Source organism: Populus trichocarpa, chromosome 1, assembly GCF_000002775.5.
Source record: "Populus trichocarpa isolate Nisqually-1 chromosome 1, P.trichocarpa_v4.1, whole genome shotgun sequence".
Taxonomy (NCBI): domain Eukaryota; kingdom Viridiplantae; phylum Streptophyta; class Magnoliopsida; order Malpighiales; family Salicaceae; genus Populus; species Populus trichocarpa.
In genome coordinates, this window is record NC_037285.2 from 36,365,788 (window position 1) to 36,379,377 (window position 13,590).

Genomic DNA, 13,590 nt, shown 5'->3' on the forward strand with positions numbered 1-13,590 from the left:
CCAAAGTTTTTTTTTAATATGTATATATACTTGACCTCTGTTTGTTAAGGCTTTTATGTTTTGGTTCAATACTTTATTTTGTTCACCTTTCCATCCCTAAGCTTGAAAGAGAAGAGATAAATTTGCTAGAAAAAAGGGAGAAGAGAGAAAGTGGTTGGCTGGCCATATTCTAACGATAAAAAACCCGCTCTTAGTATCAATAGGTTCTATTTGAAAAGAGGAGCTCTATTATAGTGTTTCTTACTACTCATCTTGCCAGAAAAAGTATATTAGGGCTCAAGATTAGTTTTTGAACTGAGGTAAATGTTTGGTTTTCAAATTGATTAAAAGTTGTTTTGAAGATAAATATGAGTTTATCGAGATCTGTAGGGGTTTCTCGAGATTTTTAGGTCAAAAAAGGATGAAAACAAGTTTTTTGAGTCCAAAGAGTTGCTACCCGATTTTCAGCTATTTTTTGGCCTCTTAAGGTGGCCAAAATGCAACCAGTTGACAAACATGTCATCAACCACTATAGAGTATAGACGACGTGTTGTATACCATTATAGACCACACATCGTTTGTTTTGTTTTTGTTTTTTTTTAAAAATGGGTGAATGACATGTCGTACTCTTATTTTAAGAAAAATAAAATAAGAAGAACAAGCATGCGGACCTGGACTTGCAGCCCATGCACTTAGCCTTTGTACAATGGTCTAAACGCATATGCCCATCCAAGCCTAGTTGCTAACCCTGTTTTAGCCTTTATTTTTTAATATGTTTTTTTTTATTGTTTTTAATGAAAACTTATTAAAATATATTTAGAATGTTATTTTATTTAATAACATTTAATTTTTATTTTAGTTTTAAATAAGTTTATAACATTTTTTTTTATAATATTAGAAAGCACTATTTTAGTACAACCCTTTATGATTATTATTTTTAAATTTAGTTTGGTGGCTTTCCTTTGCATGCCTTTTGTTCTTATCGTATAATTAAATAAAAAATAAGTTTTTTAATTATTAAACTTAACTATTCTATGACCTGAGTTGTTAGTTTGGTGGGTTAACTTTGGCTAACCCAGATCGATTCAAAATATTATTGTCTTGAAATTAAAAAAAAAAATTCAAAATGATAGCGTCTTGAAGACCTAGGTTAATCTAAAATACCGTTATCTTAATACATGTTTTTTTTTAAAATAAATGATTTTATCTTGATTTTTTTTCAAGTCAAACAAAGTTTTGACTGGATGTAGCTTTTGAGCTTGCCAATTCGTTTGAATCAGTTTTTACATGGTTTAATTTGAAATCCAAGTCAATCAAGATGTTGGACTTAGGTTAATAATTCTTCCAAATAGTCACTGACAACAACGCGTGAGTGATTAACTATTCTTATGTCTTTTATACACTCAAATCGAAATTCAGAATATTATTTTGTAATTAATTTTTTTTTATGATTATGAGAAGATGTGTCTAAAAAACATATATTCCAGTAAAAAAATGCAATAAATAAATAAATTAGAGCATGTTAAAATGATAAATAGGTTTTAATTAGAAAATATCTTTTTTTATCCTTATTTTGAATTGTCCAATTTTTTTTATGTGTTTTTTTTTATTAAATGAATGACATAGAAAATTTATTTTTTTTCCTAGAGACAAAAAGTATTAATAAGAAAATAAGGAATTATACTAGAAAATTATTTTTTTAATAAAATTTAAATTATTACTCTTTATATATATATATATATAATTATTTCCATATAAATAAATAAATAAATTAAAAATTAAAAACCTCCCCGAGATACAATATTAAATATTTTAATTAGCATCTAGCATCTACAACTTATTTTTAACATTTATTAATGTATAACATGGATCTATTTTGTTAAATAGAATTGTATTATACTAGAAAATGCTTTAACAATAAATGCAGATTCATTTTTTGTGTTTAATTTTTACCCGACCTGAGCACGTGCCAACAGGCTATTGATCCTCTTTGATAATAAAAATATTATATTTGTAATCAATCTAGATTCATTTAGTTGGCTGACAGATCCTCTTTCAAAAATTAAACAAATAAAAATGGAGATGCGGGGTATCGATCCCCGTACCTCTCGCATGCTAAGCGAGCGCTCTACCATCTGAGCTACATCCCCACTACATGCTTCGGTTTCCATATATACATATTAATATATAATATTGGAGCACGCAGATGAACGCTCTATGGTTATTCTTGCTCATCAATTAAACAAAACCCAAAATCCTGCGATAAAAAAAAAAAAAATAAAATTCAAAGAAAGAAAGGTCAACAAAAAATGCTTGCATGACAGTTACCAAAGCAAGCTTGAACCTGCCGTCTTTTCCTCTCTTATACGGTTATACCGATAAAACAAGAACAACATTAACAAGTTCAACTCTTTTCTTTAGCCAAATGTCTTCTTTTCTCTTCTTCTCCAGAATCACAAAGCACTTAGGAGTACTTTCATCGAACACTTGAAGGGCAGGAATACCGACCAAACTCCTACTTGCACCTCCATCTCCATTGACCGTTCCGCCCTCTATAATCCACCTGGTCCCATTAAAATTTTGCGGTGTTTTTTGAATTAGTTTTCTTTTTTACTCATTGGTTATTGTTGTTTTGTAGGACATTCTCATGAACCCACATCGGAGTCTGAGCTTGTCTAGCACCTTAACGGCATTAGCAAGGTGGCCCTCTAATTTATTTTTATTGTTTTTGAAATGGAGATACTCTGTTTGATTCAGATTTTACAATTAAATAGAGTTACGTTGATGGATTTATTAAAGACGTCCAGTTTCAAGATCTAACAATATCAGGAAATGCTGTAGTTGGAACTTAGATACATGTGATTTTGAAACTCTTGGCAGAAACGGATGCTAAATTTCATAATGTTGTCAATGAAACTATGTTTTTGTGCTGATGTGCTTGAAAAAACCTTGATTGTAAGTTATGGATGGTTTTTCAGTTCCGAGGTGGCTCAATCTCAGTGGCAGAGTATATGGAAGAAGTTTTGATGAATCCTAAATTTGGGTTCTATATTAATCGAGATGTGTTTGGAGTAGAAAGAGATTTCATTACATCTCCTGAAGTAAGCCAGATGTTTGGTGAGGTAAATGAGTTATCGTTAAACTTTTGAATCTTGTCTGATTGAGTTCCATGGAACTTGGAAACCTTGTGTCATTTTTAAGGTCATCAAGGCGGTAAGGGAGCTATTACATTGAAACAGCATTTGTACTTGTTAGATATTGGATTCTGGTCACCTCAATTGTCATTTTTTGGTGGGTTGCTGTCTGACAAAATAATTTCACTTTGACCGTTTCAATGTAAAGCCAGATGGTTGGTGTGTGGGCAATGTGCCTTTGGTAGCAAATGGGACAGCCATAAAAAGTTAACCTAGTTGAGCTGGGTGCAGGTCGAGGAACTCTGATGGCTGATCTTCTGCGTGTATGTTACCACAATTCTGATGATGCTAGTAAAATAAGATAGTGCTTTGAACTTTATTTGGTTGGTTTTCATTGAATAAGCGTTCCTTTTCCTTATAGGGTGCATCAAAATTTAAGAGCTTCACAGAATCGTTGCATGTACATATGGTAGAATGTAGTTCCATGTTACAGAAAACTCAGTAACACAACTTGTTTGGATGAAGATGATACCAGTGATGGTGTTGAGAAAAGGACTATCAGCATATTGGCAGCAGCACCTGTTTCGTGACATGCTTTGTTAGAGCAGGTTCCATCAAGATTTATGGAGTTGTCTTTTAAATTGCTTTTCCATGAAACCATATGTATCGGACCTGTATTGTTCAAATGGAATGAGTTCTCAATTTTAGTTCAGTTTCATATTTTTATGGGATAATAGTTTATCTTCGTTTTCCAATGTTGTAAAGCTTACAACGACAATTTGCTTTTTCCCGGGTTACCATTGATGTTTGTTTGCGATGTTTCAGTGCCAACAATTATAATTGCCCATGAGTTTTCCTTGTTTAGTTTTCTAAAACATATGCAGAAATGATAAATTTAAATTTTTTTAATATTATATGTATTTTAGATTTTGAATATATAATTATTTCAAGGCTACGTTGTTACAAATTATAAATTGTCTATATATTCAGTCTCTAACAGTAATTCATACGAATCACCAGTGAAAAGTCTGTTATATCTTTTTAGGAAAGAGAGATAGCATACCTTTTAGTGCTAGACCTTTTTATTTGTGTTTAGATGTTTTTGTACCGTTGTCTATCATCTAATGTATAAAAAAAGGCATAACATTATATTTATAGAAAAACCTAAAAACCTTATAGATAGTAAAATATCAATTTACTCCTTAAATAATATCACATATATTATTTTAAGATAATTTTAGAAATTTATTCAATCAAATCTCTACTTAATTTTTTATAGGTCTAGAATTGTAATCTCATGTATTAATTACATTCCAGTTTTCAATTTCTAAAATTTATTTACAATCACGTTATACTTGATTAATCATTATATTTTAATTTTTGACCAATAGTTGTGTAACCTATTAAGTTTCTTAATAAGGTGACCCAAATATAAAGCATAATTCAAAATAAAATAAGATTAAATAAATTAAACAATTTAATTTATTATCAATTCAATAATTGATTGATTTATATTTAAAGATCAAGTACAATATGTAGCAACCTATTATGATTTTTCAAATATTAAAAAAGTCAACTTGAAACCATTTAGAGTAAGAACATATTCTGACTGAGATTTTCTATCATCAACGTCTAATTGAATACTAGTATATGAATAACCATGAACTTCCAGTTCATGTCCCTGATAGATCAGAAAAACATTCTTAGTTCTTTTAAAGTACTTAAAAATACTTTTAAATATCTTCTAATGACTTTTACTTGGATTAGATTGGTATCTACTTATTATGCTTAAAACATAAGATACATTTGATCTTGTACATTATTGCACGTGGGCGAGAGGTGTCAGGGGGGTTTGAAGGAGTCGCCACCTAGTTGTTCGGTTTAGGGTCGCTAGGAAACCTATGTATATTGGTTTTATTGGAGATTCAAAGGGTATGCGACTGATTGTAGCTAGAGAAGGTAGTAGCACTCCTAGCGCACCCTACTTGATGTAAGTTGCTATGTGTTGTTTAATGTAGTTTATATGTTTTGATGATTTTCTGATTAATGGTCTATTTGTGGCTTAAGATTGAGATTTATTTGTGTGAATAAATCTGGTGTTAAGAATTTATTATGGGCTCGTATACCCAAATAAATTCTTATGAAAAAGGTTTTCAATAATTTGTATATTACAGTGAAAAATACTCCCAATTAAAATTGATGAATATTTAGAATAACTCTCAGAATTTTCTGGTCAACTCCTGATATTTAAATATCAGTTTCGCTTGGATGTTCAACATTTATACCAAATATTTAACCATTAATCCTTATAAATTAAAAATTTGGTGATTATTGGAATATTGGTCAAATTCTAATGGATTTAATAAATTGATTATTAAATCTAAGATGCATGATAAAAAATAAAAGATACCATGTATTTTTTTTTTTCCAGAAGATATGATTTGTTATTTTATTTTTGAGAGACTTGGTTATATGCAACACACAAAAACACTTATATATATATATATATATATAGACTTTGTGGAATAAAAACTACACAAAAATTAAATAGGTCTTGCCAAACACATCCTTAAACAAAAAATTCAATAAAAAATAATCCAAACAAAGCCTAAAGACAAATCTGAAATTGTTTTTACCTGGTCAGGTGGACCCGACTAGGTTGACTCGATTGGGTTGACTCAGAAACAAACCAAAAAGAAAAACCAAAACTAAAACAAATCAAACTTCACAAAAACATAAAAAACTTAAAAATATTTAGACAAAACAGATCAAACGCATAAAAGACAAACAAAAATGAAGAACATCCATTGTCATTTCGTAAACGTAAACCTCAATCCAGACCAGCTCTCAAACAAAGAGGGGGTATGGTTTTGTTCGAAATCATGCATGGAACAAGAATCAAGGGTTTGTTTGCTTCAATGGTCAACAAATCAACATAATTTTACAAAAATAGGTTTCGATTCAAAACCAAAACCTAAGGATTAAAACCTACTATAACTGGTTATTGATGTATGAAACTCTTAGATTACTTATCAACAATGATAGACGAACTTGTATGAACTAGAATTTAAACCAAACAAGCTCTAAAACTCGTACATAACACAAGATTCAACAAATGAATCTTCCGAAACCTAGAAAAATCAACCTAGAATGTCCAAAAGGACAAAACAAGCCCAGAACGACCATTTTGAGCCTCCAAGACATGTTTTACTTATTTCCACAGACCACATTATCAACGATGAATATAATTGGAACCAAAGAAACAAAAAACATAAATAAAACTCAAAAAATGCATTGATTTTCAATCTAAAAAACTAACAACTCAAAAACAAAAGACATGCTTGGACAAAATGATCAAAATCCAACTTTTGTCATCGCTAAGGACCAAACCAGCAATTTAGAACCCAAAACTATCTTTCCATTAACAAAAAATAACCCTCTCTTGTTGCCATTTTTGGCATTCATCATATAATATAATGTGTAAAGGCAATCAATAACATGTTACAGTATTAAAAACTTTGCATTGAACATCAGAGATCAATCTAGCAGGCCTCGTGGACTCCACTTTCAAGGTTTGAAAGTGTATACCTTTAGCTTAGAAATCTTCAAATCTGAATGAAGTTTTTTAATATTGCCTTCCTTCTTCTTTATCTTCAGACCTCACCAGACAGAGCTGAAGCTTCAAAGTCCTTCTGGATTGAATTACTTGCACCTTAGCCAAAGTTTCTCTCTTCTTTTCTTTTTTGCTCTCCTTTTCCCTATTTGCTTTCTTCTTCGTTTGTTTCTGGATGCCCCTCCTTTTATAAGCGGATTTAGGTCTTCTAGATGGGTTGTTAGGGTTTTAACAAACTAAAATCTAGCTAGTTTTTCCACAAAACCAATGGTTTTGAATTCAGGTGGTTTTGTAAGAAACTTGGAGACCAAGGTGAGGTGTTGTGGTCTTTAGATATAGGGAAAAAGGTTTTAAACTCTTGATAGGAATCCTCTAGGGTTTTTAAAAGGGAAAACATGAAAGAGTTAAGTGGTTTTCTACAAATGAGTGTCTCAGTCAAGGTTGGATTGGTTGATTACTTTTGTGGTTTTGCTGAGCAACTCCGACATCAACGTTACCTGAGACCACCTAGACTTAGTAGAGGGGGTGCACACCTTTCAATCGAATCCATTCTTGTTTGATTTGGAGGTATGTAACTCCATATTCAAACGTTTGAAAGTGTTCACTCAATCAACTTGATAACTGAAACTGTGGTGCTGATTGATTAGGGACAAGATGTTATAGAGATCAATGAAGAATATGGGACATAAACGTTTGATTTTAAAGACATGAGGTTGTAGATAGAGTGTTCTCAGTTAAATGGTGGTGGTTGCAGCCTCTAGAGTGGTCATAAACATCATATTCATTCGCCTGAAAGTGCCTACCTGATCAACCAAAAATTGAAGAAGAAGATGCATAGTATCTTGAACGATGCTGTTTTGGCTAATCCTTATAGATTAGGTTTTCTTTATTTAAGATTTGACAATTTTCAATTTGATCCCTATTCTTCCAATTTCATTTAATTTTACCTTTAATTTCCTTCTAAACTCCTAATTTCATGCAATTGTATCCTTGCTAGATTCAATTGTCAGCCTTAAATTTGAGTGCCTTTTACAAGTTGATCCTTGGTTTCTGATTTGTTCAATTGGACCCCTAGATGACCATAAAACTTTCAATTTTGGTTGATTTGACCCCTGATTTCACCTGATTCAGTCCTTGATGTTGCGAATGTTTTTGCAAGTTGATCCTTGGTTCATGAATTATTCAATTAAGTCCCCAATTGCTCACCAGACTTTGAATATGATGCAATTAAGCCTTTAATTTGACCAATTAAACTTTTCAAAATCCAATTTCGGTCCCCAAACTTGATTTGTTTCAATTAACATCAAAATTGACTTCTAAAAGTTGATTTTTCTTACGATTAAGAACTCAATAAATTTATTTAAACCTTTCAAAATTTCAATTGGGTCCTTAAACACCTAAATATGGCATTTTCACTAATGGACTCCTTTGTCAACCAAAATTTTTGGTTGCTACTTTGGATATTTTGGTCTATTAACTCTCACTTGGCGTTCCGGTCTTTCACGAATAAACTTGGGCAATCCTTTTAGGCTTGCTTTATATGTATTTTCTTGTATATATTTTATTTTTTTCTCTATTTTTGGTTAAAATAAATAGCAGCATACATAGCATCACATATATAATGGATCAAGTATAGAGAATTCTCTTTCAATTTGTGTCCTAGGACTCATATTTAGAAGCATGTTTAAATCTATTAATTTTAACATTAATGAAAAATAATTTTTATGGCTTCTTTATTAAATATGGAATCAAATCTATTTATATGCAATGGTTTTAAATATTTGTAAGTTGGATCAATTTTTGATGATGTGACATTATATTTATTGTGTTTCTTATTTTTTTTTTGTTTGTGGAAAATCAAAAGAAACAAATATATGGAGTATAATTTTGACTGATGAGCATCCCAACGAAAAAGAATGATTCAAGCCCCACCTCCCATAAACGTTAAAGAATCCCTTTCTCCCGTCCTCGTGAGCCACTGGCTGAGTCGATGAAAGTGTGAGACAATGGAGTATAATTGCATCCCACTAAATAAAAAAGAGAGAGAACCCATAAGTTTCGTCCATTGATAAAAACTTCAGAGGGTTTAGTCCATTGACAATGGAGTATAATTGAGTCAATGAAAGTGTGAGACAATGGAGTATAATTGCATCCCAATAATTAATCCCATTCTCTCATCTTTACGAGCCACTAGCTGAGTCTATGAATCAAATGTTTGTCTGGGATTTATGTTATAAAACAAATAAACGAGAGGGAGAGAACAAGCTACCTATCATAAAGATAAAGGGGATAAGCATAAAGTTCTGGGCCAACCTCCAAACAACTAAAGATAAAGAAATTTTTAAAAAAGAGAAATTACAAAAGAAGGGGACTTTCAGGATTAAAAAAACAAGAAGATAACGTGCAGGAGGCCCTCCCTCTCCTAAATGATCAACCTCTATCTAGCCCTCTCAATTCAGAGCTTTTTCAACCAATAACCATACCTGTAACAACACTTTCAAAGCACAATGTCAAAAAGGAGAGAGAGGGAGAGGGAGAGAGAGAGAGAGAGAGATGAAGTTAAGCCGAAATCTTTCATGATAGCGGCGGTGTACTACACCACCTTTATAGGAAAGAAGAGGAGAGGGAGAAGCTCCTGATCTTCCAAAATACACGTGAGCCCTACGTACCGGCAAAAATAGTGGCAGGTGGAGCCTATAAGCCTCCACTACTGTAGTCATATCCAGTAGCTTTCAAGGGTTGTTTTTGGATCTTTCATACATTTGATAGCTTATTTTTATTAATTTTTAAAATGCTACTGATATTTATGAGTTTTGTGATGAAATATTTGAAGTGTTGTGGTCTATCGTTATAATTTTGAGGACATGAAGCCACCACAAAATTATTTTAAGGCCAAGCAAGATTTATATAAATATCCCATGATGGGGTTAGGATGAGTTGCAGTAGGTTATCCTACTGATATTTATATAAATATCCTACTGATATTTAGGATATAATTGTTTGATCTTAATGTAAAAATTATGTATGCTGACTGTGTATATATACATGTTTATTTGGTCTTGAAATTTATTTGATTTTGGTTGCATATTAATTGTTTTTCCTATCCAAAAATCAACATGGTATAAATAAACTATCATTGAGTATTATACATACTTAGATCTCGGTGAATGGACAATAGAACCATTTACCATTTAATACTTGTCTTTTATTTTTGATGTGAACAAAATATTTTCAAGTTATAATATTTTTTCTTGCAATTTATGTTATATATTAATGGTTTTATTATTTATAAATTAATCAAGGGGTATTATCCTTGAATGTTGCCAAAAGGATAGTAAAATTGTTTAACACATGATTTTATTGTATTTTCAAGATATTATATATTTTCTCTAATTTGTATATTATATAAAAATCAACCTAAGATAAATAAATAGTCACTGATCATTATCTTTAGATCTCGTTGAATGGATAATAAAATCACTTAATACACTATTTTATTTTCAACATGTATAAAATATTTTTAAGTTATGATATTTTTCATTGCAATCTATGTTGCATATTAATTATATTCATTTATAAAATCTCAACCTAGGATAAATGAACCATTACTTGATGTTATCCTAAGAGGTTGCCTAATAGGTAATAGGAGTGATTAATTTGTGACTCTTTATTTTGTAAATAAATATATATAACAAAGGGTTCCTTTTTGTGAATATGAACATGTGGGTTTTAGAATGTCTTTGGAAATAATCTTTTGAGCTTTTATTACAGCTATCCAGTTAATCACCTTCAATAAGAGAAGTCATATATGGTGACAACATTGCTTTTAAAATTATAAAAGTAATTATTTGTAAAACCTTATAATTATTTTTTCTAATCATAAATATTATTTGTAAATATTTATTTTTTATTTGAATTTGAATTTTCTATGTTTATATTGATGTGTGAGTGAATTTATTCTTGTATTCTTGTTTTTCGAACAATCCTTTTTTATACTACTTTTAAATTTGGGTTGGATACGATCCTATATAAGTCCATTAAGTGTTAATGAGAGTCTTCAGACCCATTTTAACCAATATAGTCTTGAACATGTTTATACCTATTAATGGCTCACCATCCTTACTGGTCTAATGCATGTCTTTTGTTAACGTGGAGATTAGACTATTTCCAGGTTCAAGTTTAAAACCACTCCCTTAGTTTAGTTTAAAATTAACACATATACTAGTTTAAGCAAACTCTTAGTATTTATGCACATTAGATATTTTTATCATTAAAAACAAATGTGAAGCTAATTATCTTAGATAAGATGTATAATATGATTGTTATATTCTCTATTACATAACTAACTCATTATCTAGAATATCTGATGACCGATTAGAGTTTTCTAGTAACATAAAATTAGACAACGACTCATTTTTCTAATATTATCTTTTTTATATATGGTTCACTGAGATGTCCCTACAACACTACTATTAAATAAATCTTAATTATTGTTTTATTTTATGTTTTTATAAGTAGATAGATATGTTGTTGATTACCAATCTTTGACCCTAGGTTTAATTATTCCATTGAGAGTTCCAAATTAATAATTAGAATTATAAAATATACTAAAGTTAAATCATTATCACAATTTAATTCCTAGGACAGTAACTAAGAGGTGTTGATAGTGCTAAGACTTTTTTTTAAGGGAAAAAAAGTTTTAGCGTGAACGAATACTCTAAATATTATTTTATATGGCTAAGTGGATCCTATCATTAATAATAACAGCCCAAAGAAAAAAAAAACAAAATCACATATCTTAAATGGATTTATTATAAGGATCTAAAAGAATATCACAACACACCAAGTAGAATTTCTCATATATAATATTTAAGATACGAGGATCCATACAAATAGAAATATTCTATTGGTTGTGTATTTGGTATTTCTTTTGGTTATTGTATAATAGAGAAAGACTTCAAGTGAGATGTGTATATGAATAATGTTAGAAATTTGTTTTAAAACATGATTAATGGATAAATTTGAGATCAAATTAAACATGGAATCCACTTACTTTTAAAACTTAACATGCAATAACATAATTAAAATAAATTATGTGTGAATGAGAAATTGATCTTAAAAAGCTCTTGGTTGTCATATTTTATAAAATCCAAAACCCTATATTGCTCATTGAAGGAATATAAGATTGTTTTAATAACTTGTATAGTAGGAAGCTAAAAATGAGCTTATAGAACACCAAAGTTTTTAGAAGAGAGAGACCTTAGGTAAAGTGGGCTTTGGGCTTAAACCCTACACACTAGTAGGTATTGAAGGCAAAATGAAAACAATTATGGTTATTATAAGAATTAATTTAGCATGAATTTTGGTTTCAAAACTCAATTTAAAAAGAGGTTGAAGGAAAGATGTTCAGAACATTTTGCAGCAACTCATTTGATTTATTCTTTATTGGTTCCTTAGCTTCTTTGACCTCTAGTTTTGCTTAGTTTTTAACCGTATTTTTTCTTTGTTCTAGAGTTTAGGTTCTAGTCATTTATAGAGTGATTGAGTTCATTATATTGGGTTTTCCGAAACATATAAACATATCAAAAACAATAATTTTAATTTTTTTTTCAAAGTCCAAAGGAACCTGTTAAATAATCAATGTAATTATCTTGGAACAAACATTTTGAATAATGTCTGGATTTAATCATTTTGATTATAGGATCAAAATGCCATTTGGATTATAAGATCAAACATTTTGAATTTGCCATTATTTATCTTGGAATCTTAAATTACTTTATTTGCATTGAAATGGTTCCAACCTCTCAATGTAAACATGTTGTTGAACTCTTAGAAAAGGAGGGCATGTATAACTATAAACTAGTGCAAACTCTTTTCTCTAGTAGCAACAAGCTTTCCAAGAGTTTAGGTTCCTTGTTGGCTGATAATACTCTATCTCTTCAAATTATTGATGCACTTTATCATGACATGCACGATATCGAATGGTGAGTCTACCTCTTGGATTGAAGGGAGTTTTATGCAAAATTGCTAAAAAAATACAACAAACCCAAAAATAATTTCAAAATGGTCCCTGAATTTTCTTATATTTTCTAGGATTTTTTAAAGGTTGTTTAGCTAAACATTAAAATGAGGATAAACTAAAACTAAAGGAAAGACACTAGGGTGTGTTTGGCAAACATACCCTTAGCTTAAAGGTTGGGATTGTTGGGACCGAGGCCCAAGCTCAGCTTGGTTTGGTTGGGCCTATAGACAACCCAAGAACTTTTTTTTTATTTAAAAGTGGTCTGGACTCGGCCCAACCATACAGTTGGGCTGAAATGAAAGTCCAGGCCATCTTATTTTCTTTGTAGAACATGAATTAATTCATGTTTTGCATGCATTAAAAGCACATCATGTTGATGGGAGGAAGAAGAAAGAAAGAGGGTTATTTGGCCGAAATGGGAGTGTTGCTTGGCTAGTAGCACCGTGAGGATGTGGCCCTCGATGGAGATGTTGATACAAACTAAGTAAGGTTCGAATTTGATATTAAAATATCTGATATGATCTAAGTTAGAGAATGATGTGTTTGAATTTAGGACTAAATATCTGCCAAAAATATGCAAAATTTGGAGATTCGGGCGATATTGGGGAATTTTGGCATGAAGACTTTGTTTTTATTATCATATTTTATTTATTTATTTAATGTTGAATACTTATTTTTTAATTTGGGTTTCTTCTAGCCCATTAAACATTGTTTAGGGGTTTATTTTATTATTGGACTTATGTTAGTTGATTACTAGTTTAGACCCATTAGCTTGCAATCAAAAAAGGATCAATTAAGGTTAATTAGAGGAGACTATATTATGTTTTTTAGCTACAAATTTA

At 30.5% G+C, this 13,590-nt stretch overlaps 1 long non-coding RNA gene and 1 other non-coding gene across 3 annotated transcripts; one reads left to right on the top strand and one right to left on the bottom strand.

Annotated features, from left to right (window-relative positions):
• Positions 1-2,056: 2,056 nt before the first annotated feature.
• Positions 2,057-2,129, bottom strand: TRNAA-AGC (transfer RNA alanine (anticodon AGC)). The gene has a single exon. It is a non-coding gene; the product is annotated as a tRNA-Ala (tRNA).
• A 151-nt stretch (positions 2,130-2,280) lies between these two features.
• Positions 2,281-3,825, top strand: LOC18095300 (uncharacterized). 2 transcript variants are annotated; one of them, XR_002980065.2, is made up of 4 exons: positions 2,283-2,679; positions 2,958-3,101; positions 3,322-3,436; positions 3,535-3,825. It is a non-coding gene; the product is annotated as an uncharacterized LOC18095300 (long non-coding RNA). The 2 variants fall into 2 exon arrangements; XR_002980055.2 differs by having other exon boundaries at positions 2,281-2,679; positions 2,958-3,436.
• The last annotated feature ends 9,765 nt before the right edge of the window (positions 3,826-13,590 follow it).